The sequence below is a fragment of the Giraffa tippelskirchi genome, chromosome 3 (genome assembly GCF_054371585.1).
Source record: "Giraffa tippelskirchi isolate mGirTip1 chromosome 3, T2T-mGirTip1v1.2.pri, whole genome shotgun sequence".
Classification (NCBI taxonomy): Eukaryota; Metazoa; Chordata; class Mammalia; order Artiodactyla; family Giraffidae; genus Giraffa; species Giraffa tippelskirchi.
In genome coordinates, this window is record NC_137277.1 from 12,897,024 (window position 1) to 12,914,438 (window position 17,415).

At 46.1% G+C, this 17,415-nt stretch overlaps 1 protein-coding gene across 3 annotated transcripts in view; it reads left to right on the forward strand.

Annotated features, from left to right (window-relative positions):
- The window catches only part of CRHR1 (corticotropin releasing hormone receptor 1), a 61,271-nt gene that overhangs the window by 24,798 nt on the left and 19,058 nt on the right, over positions 1-17,415 (forward strand). The window contains exon 1 of one of the 3 annotated variants that reach the window (XM_081576448.1): positions 8,845-9,013. The exons of the other annotated variants lie outside the window; for them this stretch is intronic. The gene's annotated coding sequence lies outside the window, so the exon portion shown is untranslated. Of the gene's footprint in view, positions 1-8,844; positions 9,014-17,415 lie in introns of those variants that run through there. 3 annotated transcript variants of the gene reach the window in all.

Here is a 17,415-nt window from a genome sequence, read left to right on the forward strand (position 1 = left end):
AGCCGAAAATCCACTGAATACACATAACCTAGGCATCCCATGGATGGAGGAGCTTGGTAGGCTGCAGTGCATGGGGTCGCTAAGAATAGGACACGAGTCGGACACGACAGAGCGACTTCACTTTCACTTTTCACTTTCATGCATTGGTGAAGGAAATGGCAACCCACTCCATTATTCTTGCCTGGAGAATCCCAGGGACAGGGGAGCCTGGTGGGCTGCCGTCTATGGGGTCGCACAGAGTCGGACACGACTGAAGCGACTTAGCAGCAGCAGCAGCAGGCATAGCTTAGACTGTCTACTTTGACATGCTCAGAATACTTACATTAGCTACAGTTGGGCAAAATCATCAGACACAAAGCCTTTTTTTTTAAATTAAAGTATTGTTGTCATTTATGGCATACTGAAAGTGAAAACCAGAATGGTTGTGTGGGTACAGAGTGGTTGTAAGTGCGTTGACAGTTGTTTCTTCTCATGATCGCATGGCTCTTTGGGGAATGTGGCTGCTCCCACTGCCCAGCATCAGGAGAGAGGATTGTACCACATGACTAGCCTGGGAAAAGGTCAAACTTCAAAATTAGAAGTGTGGTTTGCGCTGAATGCATATTGCTTTCAAGCCATCGTAAAGTCAAAAAATCATTAAGTAGAACCATCGTTAAGTCAAGAGTATCTGTGTATCAACCCAGTTTTCACAATGACCTCCTGAGGCAGTTGCTGGTATATCCCTTATACACATAAGGAAACTGAGGCCTGGAGCAGAATTAGTAAGTGCTGAGCTGACTTGAGCCCAGGAAACCTGGCTTCCACTTACATCCCTTAGCACCGTGCTCTACCCCCCTCAACAGAAAGGACTGTAAATATTACTAATACTTGTATAATTACACCATTTACAAAGTGCTTTTGTATAATAACCCTATTTCATCCTCATAAGAGTTTAAGATGCAATACTTTGGCCACCTGGTACAAAGCCAAATCACTGGAAAAGACTCTGGCACTGGGAAAAATTGAAGGCAAAAGGAGAAGGGGATGGCAGAAAATAAGATGATTAGATAGCATCACCGACTCAATGGACATGAGTTTGAGCAGACTCCGGGAGATAGTAGAGGCATGCTGCAGTCCATGGGGTTGCAGAGTCAGACATGATTAGCGACTAAACAACAATTTATACTCATGAGGAAACTGAGATGGGAGAATTAGGCTTGGGGGCTCCGGGACCATGCCTTTTCTAATCTGGGGTGTGGTCCCTGAACCCTCATCCTGACCCCTTTAACTAGGGTCCTGGCGATGCTGTTGCCCAGTGAAGATGGAGAGGGGTATTGAGGGTCTTTGAGGGACTCTTCTTTGGTAATTCCTTTTTCTCTGCAGGTATCTCTGTTTGATTTAATCCAACTCATTAACTGAGCACCTACTGTGTGCCAGGACTCATGTTCCCTGGCAGAACAAAGAGGGGCTGACAATCTGGTCTGGGGGTCAAGTCCATAAACACATGTGCTGTGAGGAGGAGCACAAGACGCATGCTGGTGGAGAAACGGCCACCGTGTGCTACAGGGAAGCAGGGAGTTTCTGATTCTGGGCCTGCGGGAAGAGGAGGACTCCACAGTGCGGAGCAGCTGCCCCCTGGGCTACTGTTACCTCCCTACTGGCGGGGGGGGGGAGGAGGTAGGGGAGGAATGGGACCTGGAGCACTGTGTTCCCGTCCGTCCTCATAGTGGCGCTCAGTCTTGTTCTGTCTGCCCTAGGGGACCCCACTGGTAGCCCTTGACTTCAGGGATGAGCATGCCCTTGAGTTACTTGAGCCTCACTCTGTAATTGAAGAATAGGATGGCTGATACCTGCCTCAAGGATCCATTGCAATTAAATGCACTACATTTAATGGCAATATTTCATAAACTGTAGAGTGCCATACCACTACTGAGTATTATTTATTATTGTTGGTAAGAGCAGGCTTTTCAAAGTGCTTACCTTGTAGCTGGAATGAGAGGCAGACATTTGGCCCTGAACTGCTCACTACAGTGGAGGCAGCAGGGAGGTTAGATCAGGGGTGTTGTGAATCTAGGAAGGCTTCCTGAAGGAGGAGGTTTCAAGGTGAGTCTCTGAGAGGCTCTGAGCAGAGACTGGCAGAGAAGAACCAATGCTCTGAGCCAAAGCTAGAGTTGACTGAGGACCAACAGGTGGGTTTGGTGGAAGAACAGGGGAGGGGTGAGATGGGAAGGGCAGGAAGCCTGGGGAGATACTGACAGCCCAGAACATCTGGCTGCAAAGTTGGCTAAGCTGGGCCCTGAGGAATGGGAAAGTTCTGGAGCAAGAGTCTGGAGCTCTAGAGGAGAAAGCCTCGCAGGGAGGAGACCTACTCAGAGGCCTGGCCTGAGATGGAGCCCCTCCCTGTCCCAGGCCCCGTGCACTGATGGGGGGGGGCGGATGGGGGGCAGGTCAGTCTCCATTAACTTGCTTGTTGTGCTCCTGCACAGTGACATTCCTGAGCCCATGACGGTGTCATCAGTCCTCGGAGGCAGCAGGCCGTGATGAATGTCATCCATTCCCTGATGATTTTGTACTCTGTGTCCCTGCCCCCAGCCCAGTCTGCCTGGCTTCAGGGCACACAGTCCATCATCCTCCACAGCAGCCTCTGAAAATAGGCTATTTGTCTTCCAGCGCTAAGACCTACCCAGACCGATGGGCACTGGTAGAAACAGATGGTGAGGGTGGGGTGGAGGGACTGAGACAGATGGATGGGCGTCTGGCCTGGGGTGGCTGGCATTGAGCTGGGGCCTTTGGGGGGCCTCCCACATGCCAGGAGCAGGGAGAAAGTGCGTCCCCAGGGTCAAGGCCCCATTATGTGGCAGACCACAGCCTTGGAAACGTATAAAATAATGGTGTGAATATGATGATGCCAGAAAGTAATAGAATTATTGACCAGTGAACATCAGAGACATATGGAAATCATATTGCTGACAAGGACCCAGGGTAATCCCCTGTCTAAAGGTCATGAGTGATAATAATAAATAATGATAGCTAATATTTACTTGGGCTTCCCTGGCAGCTTAGTGGTAAAGAGTCCACTTGCCAATGCAGGAGACTTGGACTCAATCCCTGGGTCAGGAAGATCCTCTAGAGAAGGAAATGGCAACCCACTCCAGTATTTTTGCCTGGGAAATCCCATGGACAGAGGAGCCTGGCAGGCTATAGTCCATGGGGTCCCAATGAGTTGGACACGACTTAGCAACTAAACAAAACAATAACAAAGATATACTTAGTGGCTATTATATGTCAAGACTCCATTCTAAGAGCTTTAATCTCATTCAATCACCACAATATTGTTAGGAAGTATTTTTGTCATCATCTTACAGAATAGGAACCTACAGCTCAGAGAGGTTAACTAACTTGCCCAAGCACACATGGTTACTAAGCACTAGCCCTAATATTTGAATCAAATGGGCCTGACTCTGGACATTTTCACTACTATGTATGTGGTCACCCAGAGAGGCATGGTATCCAGGGCCTGCTTGGTCAGTCATCTGGGGTGCAGAGTCACCCCTGCAGTGTCCCATACCTATACTGGGTTTACATACAGCCCTCAATCTTCCTCAGGCTCTGCTATGTTCCTGGTACTGTACTAGGTGCCAGGAATGCAAAAATGAAGAGCCCACAGGATAGAGGCTCCCACGCACATGTCCTGAGGAATCACACGCCATACAAAGGCATCTTTCTATTCTGCCCAGTCGAGGAGGTCACAGCCCAATGAGAAGATAGCTGAGCAAAAAGCAAAAGACTCGATGCCCAGCTTCTCCCTGCCAGGTGACCCAGGCAGAGCCCTTGCCTATTCATCCTAGCAGCAGCTTCCCAGAAAGGGCAAGCATGTGTGTTTCAGAGGCTACCCTTGGGCCACCTGCTGACCCCTCTGGGTGGCCTTGGCAGAGCCCCTCTCCTTGGCTTAAACCAAACAGGGGGCTGGGCTTCCCAGCTGCAGGGCTCCTGCCAAGTGCCCACCTAACCTGGCTCATTCCGAAGCCCCCAATGGGAGACTCGACATAACTAGAGACAGGAACCAGGTTCCAGTCTTCCTTGGAACTTATCTACCATGGAAAGATCTGCTGAGCACATTTGGCTCCTGAACACAATGGAAAGGGAACTATATAATCCATCTAGGGGAAGAACCCAGTGCCCAGTTGTGCACAAGCTTTAAATAGGCCCCACCACCCCCGTGTCTGCTCTGGGCATGTGTGGGGAAGGAGGAAGATGTAGGACCAGTTTCATACACTACCTGGCTCCACTCCCCTGTCCCCAGAAAAAACTCTAAGGGATCTAGGTACCCCATGAGTGAGGAGGTGAGCCACCACGTGATAGGAATGTCAACACCTCAGATACACTGAGCACACACGTGCCTCAGGGCCTTTGGACTTGCTGTTCCCTCTTCCTAGAACACTCCCTGCCCACTCCCCAGCTATGCACAGAGTTCCCTCTCTCACTTCTGTTGGGTCCCTGCTTAAATGTTAGCACCAAATTAAAATAGCTCTCAGTCTCTTTTTTTTTTTGCTGCTTGGCTTGTGGGAACTCTTGTGGGATCTCAGTTCCCTGACCAGAGACTGAACCCTGGACACTGCAGTGAAAGTATTGAATCCTAACCACTAGACCAGCAGGGAACTCCCCTCCTATCAGTCTTTATCTGTTTATGTCTATTGTTGTGGTTGTTGTTTAGTCTCTAAACAACAACTTCCTTTCCTTCCTCAGTCATGTCTGATTCTTTGGGACCCCAGGGACTACAGCCTGCCCGGCTGCTCTGTCCATGGCATTTCCCAGGCAAGAATACTGGAGTGGGTAGTCATTTCCTTCTCCAGGGAATCTTCCCGACCCAGGGATTGAACCCAAGGATCAAACCCAGGTCTCCTGCATTGGCAGGCGGATTGTTTACCATTGAGCCACCAGAGAAGCCCCACTTTATGTCTGTATACACACACAATCCCACCCTCCAGCCCTGTAGACTGATGGAAGGGCATTTATTTTATTCATTACTGTATCCCAGCTCCTAGAACAGGCACTGTATCCCCAGCTCCTACAGTGTTTCTTAGGCGGTCAGTGAAAACTTGGAAAATGGAGTGAGTAGCCATTCCCTTCTCAGGGAATCTTCCTGACCCAGGGATTGAACCTGGGTCTCCTGCACTGCAAGCAGATTCTTTACTGTCTGAGCCACCAGCCAAACCCAGTGGGATCTGTAGGAGATGGTTATTGTTTCAGTAATCCCAGTCCAACAGCCCTGACCTCGAGGTCCTTATAGCCCCCACGCCGACTGACACCCGGACTTCCTTTCCTTCCTTCTCCCCTTCCCAACTAGAAAATCCAGGTCCTCCCCACCCCCACACCTCTGAAATTATTTTTCTCTGTACCTTGTTCTCCTGGCTTTCTGTCTGCTTCTCCCTGTTTTATTCTCAGTGTCTTGTCTCCTGCGTCCTCTCTCACCCTCTCTCTCCTTCTCCACTGTTTCCCCCGCTTCCCTCCCACCCCACGCGCTATTCTTCTCAAAGTGACGAAGTGAATTGAATGGGTGGCATGAATTTCATCAGTGCCTTTCACATTGCCCTTCTCCAGGGGATCTTCCCAAACCCAGGGATCGAACCCAGGTCTCCCGCATTGAGGGCGGATTCTTTACCAGCTGAGCCACAAGGGAAGCAGTGTTCGACAAAGGATTTTTCCCCCAGCCCCTCAAATCCTGCGCACCCTTCCCCTTCAGAGGTTGCAGCCCTCTCCCTTCCCTCGATCTCCGGATCCCTGGCCCTCTTCCTTCCTTCCTCTTTTCGCTCTCCACCTCTCCCTTCTCCATCCGCTCCCTAAAATCAAGGGGCCAACCCTGACTTTGAACTTTCTAGCCTGTATTTTGGAGAAGGCAATGGCACCCCACTCCAGTACTCTTGCCTGGAAAATCCCATGGATGGAGGAGCCTGGTAGGCCACAGTCCATGGGGTCGCTAAGAGTCGGACACGACTAAGCGACTTCACTTTCACTTTTCCCTTTCATGCACTGGAGAAGGAAATGGCAACCCACTCCAGTATTCTTGCCTGGAGAATCCCAGGGACGTCGGAGCCCTGTGGCTGCCGTCTATGGGGTCGCACAGAGTCGGACACGACTGAAGCGACTTAGCAGCAGCAGCAGCCTGTATTTGGGAGTCAGAGCTGGTCGCCGCTCCTGATTGGCCCTGTGCTTCTAGCCACACCCCTGCTTGGCCCCTCCTTCCCTCAGACCCCCCACCCCCCACCCAACCCTCACCCCACCCCAACCCCCGCCCGGACCCCAGGCCAGCTAGCGGGCCTTTTATTCCGGAGGTAGGGGCAACATCGTCTCCTGGCCCCTTGCATTTGGTTTCTCTTCTTCATTCTTGCTGCCTCTCTCCCTTTCTCCCCGTCTCTCACACAGACGTTCATTCCCTGCAGGATTTTCTGGGCTGTTAATGTAAAGGTCACGTCTGCTGCAATGTTCCTCCCATGCCAGCTCCGTGCAGCCTTTTGTGAGCCTCGCAGGATGAGAGAGGGAGGGAGACAGCAGAGGAACCCAGCGCACAGGGACGGGCCCAACCAAATGCTGTGAGAGCCAACTGCCCAGACTGGGAACCGCTGTGGTGCAGTGGGAAGAGCCCTGGGCAGGCGTGAAAACCCACTCTGCCTTTTCGTGTCTGTATGACTAAGGATAAACAATTTGCTGAGCGTCAGTTTTCTTATCTGTAAAGTGGGGAGAATGAGCACCCACATTGGCAAATGGTGTGAGACCCACGTTAGGTGCTATGGAATCCTAATCTGTACCACAGACTAGGGGTAAAAGGCTTCTCCCTTGGCCCCTCCCACTTGCATATCCCCGACTAGCTGTGGGCGGGGTCAGGCCTCTGGGCATTGGCTGAGACCTGGTCTTCGAGAGCTGAGCAGTGGGTTTCTGCTTTGGCTCTGGGCTGGTCTTGGCTGTGGCTGGTGTCCAGTGGTGACCTGCCCTGTGTTGAAGGGGTGCTGGGGAACTGTCCAGGGCAGGAGAGAGAGAGGGTGGGGAGGTAGAGCAGATGCTGCACTGAGAGTGCGCCTTAGGCAAGTCCCAGGTGCCACACGTGACATTCCATTTAATGCTCCCAGAGCCTAAACTGTGAATGTGTGAGTGAATGAACCATCTATTGAGGAAGGTTATTAAGTCAGATATAGATATATGTAGATATATGAAAAGTCAAAGTGTTAATCACTCAGTGGTGTCAGACTCTTTGCAACCCCATGGACTGCAGCCCACCAGGCTCCTCTGTCCATGAAATTCTCCAGGCAAGAATACTGGAGTGGGTAGTCCTTTTCCCTTCTCCAGGGGATCTTTCCAATCCAGCGATTGAATCTAGGTCTTCTGCATTGCAGGCAGATTCTTTACCGTCTGACCCACCAGGGGAGCCCATGTAGATATATAGGTACATGTAAAGCACTTGGCAGGTGCCTGGCATTCAGTCAGCTCTCAGTAAATACTGCTTCTTTTCCCAATGCCTCCTCAACTGTCCCACCCCCCAGATTGGCATGCAGTGTGGTATAAAAGAAAGAGTACTAGATTTAGAGTCCAAAACACCTGGTGATAAGGCTTGGTTCTTTCATTCATTGGCTCATGACCTTGGGCAAGTCACTTAACTTCCCTGGGCCTCAGTTTTCTCATCTGTAAAAAGGTAATAACAAATCTGTAAATTTTTAGACAGGGGGAATAATGGCATTGCAGGGTGGATGAGGAACAAACGAAATACATGAAGAAGAGCTTTGAAAAAAAACAGAGCACAGTCCTTAATGTTATCCCTCCCTCCCCACAGCCACACACCTGCGGCTTCTCCCCTTCTCTGGGCTCAGTTCTATCCGCAGAGTCAGATAGACTCAGACTCTATCCAAGGCAGATTAAAATCTCAACTGCTTTCCTCACTCCCCGACTCCCCGCACCTCTCTGTGATGCCATTCATGGAGGCACCATGGTGGCACAGAGCCAGGGCTTGACCCACCTCCACCACCTGGCTAGCCGTCTCCTTGTGTCCATTAAGCCCCAATTCCGATTTCATTCTCTTTCAGTTAAAACACTTGGCCTGGAGGCCTCTGTCCCTTGAGCCTGGACTTGCCCACACACCCTATGAATAGCTTTGATTAGAAAGAAAAACCAGCATTTGGTACAAGGGTTGCTCTGCACTGTGTTGCATTCAGCAGGGAAGGGACGCCAGTCTAACCAGTGCTGTTTCCTGAGAGACTGGGCACAGGCTTGTCTGGGGAGGGGATGGCAGGCGGGCCCCTCTAGGGCTTGGCAGCTGCTAATGCAGCTGCAGTGCAGGCACTGATAAAACTGCCCCTTCATTGGTTCGTGCCTCTCCCTGGCTTGTCTGTACATTCTAAGGCCAGTCTTGAGTTAATAACCCCACTCCCATCGTGATGGACACGCTGGGCCTCCATAGGACTGGTGTGCCAGCCTTGAGAGGAGAGGGGCCTGGAAAGGGGGAGAAAGAAGGGACAGCATCGGGAGGGGGGCCGGGACTGTCCTCAGCCCAGCCCCCACCTGTTGGAGACCAAAAGCCCCCTGCCCTCCAGAAGTGTTACTATGACTTCAACTCTGCTCCAGTGTGCGCGTGCGTGCACACACACACACACACGCGACTCCTAAAGCTCTTATTTTTTAATTAAGGGCAAACAGTTGGAAGGGGATTTTGACATCCTTTTTCTGGTCCAGTTGTTTACACCTTTTTTTGAGTCACAGACTCCCTTTGAGAATCTAATGAAAGGTCCTTTTCCATGGTCCTTTTCCCAATTAAAATGCATGTATAGAACAAATTTTTCATTAAATTTCAAAGTCTGTAAGAACTTGTAAAATTTCCAGTGGAGAGGCGGGGCTAAGATGGCGGAGGAATAGGACCGGGAGACCACTCTCTCCTCCACAAATTTATGGAAAGAACATCTGAACGCTGACCAAACTTCACAAAACTACTTCTGAAGGCTGGCTGAGGACGTCAAGCTTTCACAAAAACTGCGCATTATCTTCAAAAGAGGTAGGAGAAATTATAAAAGATTAAAAGAGAGACAAAAGAGTTAGGGACGGAGACCCGTCCCGGGGAGGGAGTCGTAAAAGAGGAGGAATTTCCAAGCACCAGGAAACCCTCTCACCGGCGGGTGTGGGGGAGGATTTTTTTATCTCGGAGGGCAACGTAACTGGGAGGAAAAAATAAATAAAATCCACAGATTACGTGCCTAAAGCAACTCCCAGCAAAGAACCCCAGACGCTCGCATCATCCGCCACCAGCAAGTGGGGGCTGAACGGAGAGGAGCGGGCGGCATTGCCTAGGGTAAGGACCTGGCCCGAGTGCCCCGAGGGCAATCTGAGGGAGCTAACGTGAGATAGTAACCTAAACTGTGGGACAGCGAGAGAGAGAGAGAGAGAGAGAACTATCCCGCGAAAAGCCCAACTCTAAGGCACTGCCGGCCCGCTCACAGAACAAAGGACTGAGCGATACCAGAGGAGAGCTAGCCGGCTGCGGATCGCCCCATCCCCCGCGGGACACAGCGGGCAGGCGGGGCCCGCCAGAGCCGGAAAGGGGCAAACTCGGCTCCAGAGAGGGCACCCCCTACCAAACTGCAAACAGGCTCCCAGTTTCTAAGCAAAGACTGCCTGAGATCCCGGAGGGTCGACAGCCGCCGGGAGGGTCGCAGCCAGAGACCAGCTCCTCAGAACCGACACAAAGCACACCGGAGCCGGGCGCGCCCGTAAACCGAGGCGGAGACCAGGGAGGTGATAAGCCGCACCGCCCCAACAGGGGACAGCGCCCTCGCCAAACTCCTGGCCGCCTGGGCAGCTCCGACCGGGAACGGCACAAGCCGCGGGCGAAACCGAGTCTGCGCCCTTGTGGAGCAACCGGGAGCCTGAACCTGAGCGGCTTAGACCTGGGAAGTGCACGCAGCTCAGGGCCCGCTCCCCGGCCGAGTAACCTGAAGCCTGAGCAGGGTAGACGGGGAAAGCACACACGCCGTCAGCGGGGGCGAACCCAGTGCGGCCGAGACACTGCGACCTTACCACACACACGCCAGAATTGCAGTGTTCTTTCCTCCCCACAGCACGATTGAACAAGCGAACCTAAAGAGATCACCTCCACCGCTTTGTTGCAGGGTGGAAATTAGATACTGAAGAGATCTCCAAACAGAAGCCAAATAAACAGAGGGAAGCGCTTTGGAAGGGACAGGCCAACAGATTAAGATCCCTGTAGTTAATACCGACTGCATTAAAAAGGACCTATAGATCTTGAAAAGTATAAGCAGGAATAAGGATCTATCTAAAACTGAGCAGATCCCACACTGCTCACAACAGCTCCAGAGAAAGTCCGGGATATATATATTTTTTACTATTATTATTATTTTTTTTTTATTTTTTTTTTTAATTTTTTTTTTAATTAAAAAAAATTTTTTTTTCTCTTCTTTCCTTTTTCTTCAAGTCCTCTATTACACCTTTAACTTTCATCTTCATAACCCACTATTAACTTGCAAAAAAAAAAAAAAAACCCCTATTTTTGAAGCAAACTACATACATATATCTTATACCTTTTGTGTTTTCTTTTTTTTTAATGTTTTTTTCCTGTTCTACATTTTTTTACTGTTTCTTTTTTTACTGTTTTACTGTTTTTTTTCTTTTTACACTGTTTCCTTTTTTCTTTTTTTTTTTTAGATTGTAAGTTTTATAAGAGTCTAACCTCTACTCTAGATTTTTAATCTTTGTTTTACATATTTGATATCAACTTTGTACATTTAAGAACCCAATCTTTAGGACGCATTTTCACTCAGGAGTGTGATCACTGGCCTGATCACTCTCTCCCCCTATTGATGCTCTTTCTTCTCCCCCAGGGAACCTCTATCTCCCACCCTTCTCCTTCTCTTCTCAACCCAATTCTGTGAATCTCTGAGGGTGTTCTGGGTACCGGAGAACACTTCAGGAACAGGATACTGCCCAGATCTCTCTCTCCCCTCTCAATTCCTCCCTTTCTACTCATGCTCACCTCTGTTACCTTCCTCCCCCCCCTCTATGTATCTCTGTGAATCACTCTGAGGGTTCCAAACTGTGGAAAGCACAGAGGGAAGTGCTTACTGGCTAGATTGCTCTCTCCACATTTGAATTCCCCTCTTCCCCTCCTGGTCACCTCAACCCACACCCCCCCCCACCTCATCTCTCCATGTAACTCAGTGAACCTTTCTGGGTATCCCTCACTGTGGAGAATCTTTTCACCATTAACCTAAAAGTTTTATTATTGAGGCTGTATGGAAGGAGAAGTCTTGAGGCTACTGCAAGAATAAGACTGAAAGCCAGGGGAAACATTAATTAATAAGAGACCATCCAATAGCCTCCATAAATTCACTGAAACCAAGCTCCACCCAAGAGACAATAAGTTCCAGAGCAAGACATACCACGCAAATTCTCCAACAACGCAGGAACATAGACCTGAGCATCAATATACAGGCTGCCCAGAGGCACACCAAATCCATAGACATCTCAAAAATTAATACTGGTCACTCCATTACACTCTAGAGAGCAGAAATCCAGCTCCACCCACCAGAACACCGACACAAGCTCCCCCAACCAGGAAACCTTGACAAGCCACCTGTCCAACCCCAACCGCAGTGAGGAACCTCCACAACAAAGAGGAACTTCATACTACCAGAATACAGAAGGGCCACGCCTGACACAGTAATCTAAACAAGATGAAAAGGCAGAGAAATACTCAGCAAGTAAAGGAAAATGAGAAATGCCCACAAAGCCAAACAAAAGAGGAGGAGATAGGGAATCTATCTGAAAAAGAATTTAGAATAAGGATAATAAAAATGATCCAAAATCTTGAAAGCAAAATGGAGTTACAGATAAATAGCCTGGAGACAAAGATTGAGAAGATGCAAGAAATGTTTATCAAGGACTTAGAAGAAATAAAAAGGAATCAATATAGAATGAATAATGAAATAAAGGAGATAAAAGACACTCTGGAGGGAACCAACAGTAGAATAACGGAGGCAGAAGATAGGATAAGTGAGGTAGAAGATAGAATGATGGAAATAAACGAAGCAGAGAGGAAAAAAGAAAAAAGAATCAAAAGAAATGAGGAAAACCTCCGGGACCTCTGGGACAATATGAAACGCCCCAACATTCGAATCATAGGAGTCCCAGAAGAAGAAGATAAAAGGAAAGGCCATGAAAAAATACTCGAGGAGATAATAGTTGAGAATTTCCCTAAATTGAGGAAAGAAATAGTCACAGAAGTTCAAGAAACCCAGACAGTTCCAAACAGGATAAACCCAAGGCGAAACACCCCAAGACACATATTAATCAAATTAACAAAGATCAAACACAAAGAACAAATATTAAAAGCAGCAAGGGAAAAACAACAAATAACACACAAGGGGATCCCCATAAGGATAACAGCTGATCTTTCAATAGAAACCCTTCAGGCTAGAAGGGAATGGCAGGACATACTTAAAGTAATGAAAGAGAATAATCTACAACCCAGATTACTGTACCCAGCAAGGATCTCATTCAGATATGAAGGAGAATTCAAAAGCTTTACAGACAAGCAAGAGCTGAGGGAATTCAGCACCACCAAACCAGCTCTCCAACAAATGCTAAAGGATCTTCTCTAAACAGGAAACACAGAAAGGATGTTTCAACACGAACTCAAAACAACAAAGTAAATGGCAACGGGATCATACTTATCAATAATTACCTTAAATGTAAATGGGTTGAATGCCCCAACCAAAAGACAAAGGGTTGCTGAATGGATACAAAAACAAGACCCCTATATATGCTGTCTACAAGAGACCCACCTCAAAACTAGGGACACACACAGGCTGAAAGTGAAAGGATGGAAAAACATATTCCATGCAAACGGAGACCAAAAGAAAGCAGGAGTCGCAATACTCATTTCAGACAAAATAGACTTTAAAATAAAGGATGTGAAAAGGGACAAAGAAGGACACTACATAAAGATCAAAGGATCAATTCAAGAAGAAGACGTAACAATCATAAATATATATGCACCCAACATAGGAGCACCACAATATATAAGGCAAATACTAACAAGTATGAAAGGGGAAATTAACAATAACACAATAATAGTGGGAGACTTTAATACTCCACTCACGCATATGGATAGATTAACTAAACAGAAAATTAACAAGGAAACACAAACTTTAAATGATACAATAGACAAATTAGATTTAATTGATATTTACAGGAGTTTCCACCCCAAAACAATCAATTTTACCTTTTTCTCAAGTGCACATGGAACTTTCTCCAGGATAGATCACATCCTGGGCCATAAATCTAGCCTTGGTAAATTCAAAAAAATTGAACTCATCCCAGCCATCTTCTCTGACCACAATGCAGTAAGATTAGACCTCAATTACAGGAAAAAAACTATTAAAAGTTCCAACATATGGAGGCTAAACAACACGCTTCTGAATAACCAACAAATCACAGAAGAAATCAAAAAAGAAATAAAATTATGCATAGAAACGAATGAAAATGAAAACACAACAACCCAAAACCTATGGGACACTGTAAAAGCAATACTAAGGGGAAGGTTCATAGCAATACAGGCGTACCTCAAGAAACAAGAAAAAAATCAAATAAATCAACTAACTCTACACCTAAAGCAACTAGAGAAGGAAGAAATGAAAAACCCCAGGGTCAGTAGAAGGAAAGAAATCTTAAAAATTAGGGCAGAAATAAATGCAAAAGAAACAAAAGAGACCATAGCAAAAATCAACAAAACTAAAAGCTGGTTTTTCGAGAAGATAAACAAAATTGATAAGCCATTAGCCAGACTCATCAAGAAACAAAGGGAGAAGAATCAGATCAACAAAATTAGAAATGAAAATGGAGAGATCACAACAGACTCCACAGAAATACAAAGGATCATAAGAGACTACTACCAACAGCTATATGCCAATAAAATGGACAACTTGGAAGAAATGGACAAATTCTTAGAAAAGTATAACTTTCCAAAACTGAACCAGGAAGAAATAGAAGATCTTAACAGACCCACCACAAGCACGGAAATCGAAACTGTAATCAGAAATCTTCCAGCAAACAAAAGCCCAGGACCAGACGGCTTCACAGCGGAATTCTACCAAAAATTTAGAGAAGAGCTAACACCTATCCTACTCAAACTCTTCCAGAAAATTGCAGAAGATGGTAAACTTCCAAACTCATTCTATGAGGCCACCATCACCCTAATTCCAAAACCAGACAAAGATGTCACAAAAAAGGAAAACTACAGGCCAATATCACTGATGAACATAGATGCAAAAATCCTTAATAAAATTCTAGCAAACAGAATCCAACATCATATTAAAAAGATCATACATCATGACCAAGTGGGCTTTATCCCAGGAATGCAAGGTTTTTTTAACATCCGCAAATCAATCAATGTAATACACCACATTAACAAATTGAAAGAAAAAAACCATATGGTTATCTCAATAGATGCAGAAAAAGCCTTTGACAAAATTCAGCATCCATTTATGATTAAAACCCTCCAGAAAGCAGGAATAGAAGGAACATATCTCAACATAATAAAAGCTATATATGACAAACCCACAGCAAACATTATCCTCAATGGTGAAAAATTGAAAGCATTTCCCCTAAAGTCAGGAACAAGGCAAGGATGCCCACTTTCACCACTACTATTCAACATAGTTTTGGAAGTTTTGGCCACAGCAATCAGAGCTGAAAAAGAAATAAAAGGAATACAGATAGGAAAAGAAGAAGTAAAACTCTCACTGTTTGCAGATGACATGATCCTCTACATAGAAAACCCTAAAGACTCTACTAGAAAATTACTAGAGTTGATCAATGAATATAGTAAAGTTGCAGGATATAAAATTAACACACAGAAATCCCTTGCATTCCTATACTCCAATAATGAGAAAACAGAAAGAGAAATTAAGGAAACAATACCATTCACCATTGCATCAAAAAGAATAAAATACTTAGGAATATATCTACCTAAAGAAACAAAAGACTTATATATAGAAAACTATAAAACACTGATGAAAGAAATCAAAGAGGACACAAGCAGATGGAGAAATATACCGTGTTCATGGATTGGAAGAATTAATATAGTGAAAATGAGTATTCTACCCAAAGCAATCTACAGATTCAATGCAATCCCTATCAAGCTACCAATGGTATTTTTCACAGAACTAGAACAAATCATCTCACAATTTGTATGGAAATATAAGAAACCTCGAATAGCCAAAGCAATCTTGAGGAAGAAGAATGGAACTGGAGGAATCAACCTGCCTGACTTCAGGCTCTACTACAAAGCCACAGTCATCAAGACAGTATGGTATTGGCACAAAGATAGAAATATAGATCAATGGAACAAAATAGAAAGCCCAGAGATAAACCCACGCACATATGGACACCTTATCTTCGACAAAGGAGGCAAGAATATACAATGGAGAAAAGACAGTCTCTTTAACAAGTGGTGCTGGGAAAACTGGTCAACCACTTGTAAAAGAATGAAACTAGAACACTTCCTAACACCGTACACGAAAATAAACTCAAAATGGATTAAAGATCTAAACGTAAGACCAGAAACAATAAAACTCCTAGAGGAAAACATAGGCAAAACACTCTCCGACATAAATCACAGCAGGATCCTCCATGACCCACCTCCCAGAATATTGGAAATAAAAGCAAAAATAAACAAATGGGACCTAATTAAAATTAAAAGCTTTTGCACAACAAAGGAAACTATAAACAAGGTGAAAAGACAGCCTTCAGAATGGGAGAAAATAATAGCAAATGAAGCAACAGACAAACAATTAATCTCAAAAATATACAAGCAACTTCTGCAGCTGAATTCCTGAAAAATAAACGACCCAATCAAAAAATGGGCCAAAGAACTAAACAGATATTTCTCCAAAGAAGACATACAGATGGCTAACAAACACATGAAAAGATGCTCAACATCACTCATTATTAGAGAAATGCAAATCAAAACCACAATGAGGTATCATTTCACACCAGTCAGAATGGCTGCTATCCAAAAGTCTACAAGCAATAAATGCTGGAGAGGGTGTGGAGAAAAGGGAACCCTCTTACACTGTTGGTGGGAATGCAAACTAGTACAGCCACTATGGAGAACAGTGTGGAGATTCCTTAAAAAACTGGGAATAGAACTGCCATATGACCCAGCAATCCCACTGCTGGGCATATACACCGAGGAAACCAGAATTGAAAGAGACGCGTGTACCCCAATGTTCATCGCAGCACTGTTTACAATAGCCAGGACATGGAAGCAACCTAGATGTCCATCAGCAGACGAATGGATAAGGAAGCTGTGGTACATATACACAATGGAATATTACTCAGCCATTAAAAAAAATACATTTGAATCGGTTCTACTGAGATGGATGAAACTGGAGCCCATTATACAGAGTGAAGTAAGCCAGAAAGAAAAACAACAATACAGTATACTAATGCATATATATGGAATTTGAAAGATGGTAACGATAACCCTACATGCGAGACAGAATAAGAGACACAGATGCATGGAACAATTTTATGGACTCTGAGGGAGAAGGTGAGGGTGGGACGTTCTGGGAGAATGGCATTGAGACATGTGTATTGTCATATGTGAAACAGAGCACCATTCCATGTTCGATGCATGTGACAAGGGCTCAGGGCCGGGGCAATGGGATGATCCAGAAGGATGGGATGGGGAGGGAGGTGGGTGGGGGGTCCGGGAAGGGGAACATATGTAAACCCATGGCTGATTCATGTCAATGTATGGCAAAAACTATTACAATATTGTAAAGTAATTAGCCCCCAACTAAAATAAATAAATTTATAAAAAAATAAAATTTAAAAAAAAAAAAAAATTTCCAGTGGACTGAGATTAAGTATTTCTGATCAGATCCAACTACTTCATTATCGATAAAGACACTAAGGCCCAGAGGCAGCAAGTGACTTGCCTACGCTCACACAGCGAATGAGTAGCAGAGCCCAGTCTGAAGCCTGGGTTCCGGATTACTAGTTCAGTAATTCCCCACATGGTGTCTTTCTCCCTTTTTTCTCCATGATCCCTCTCAGCCAGTCCTTCCCTAGGTCCTTTCCTAGCACAGATTAGAGCACGAATGTTCAGTGATTGTGGTTATCAGGTGAGCTGGAAGGTGGGCCAACTTCTTTTAACTGGTTCCTACAGGTTCGGAGCAGATGTGGTTTGGTTCTAGAGGCATGTGAGGGGACTGAGTCAGGGATTGGCTGGGTTTCTTCCAAGCTGTTCCAGGCTGTGAATTCTGAGTGCTCCAGTCTACACAAAATGCAGAGCCAAGAGTAGTGTCCTCAGACTACAGAGAAGGGGACCTGGAGCATGTCCAGCCTTCCTTTAAATGCCAGCCAGGACCAGAGCTT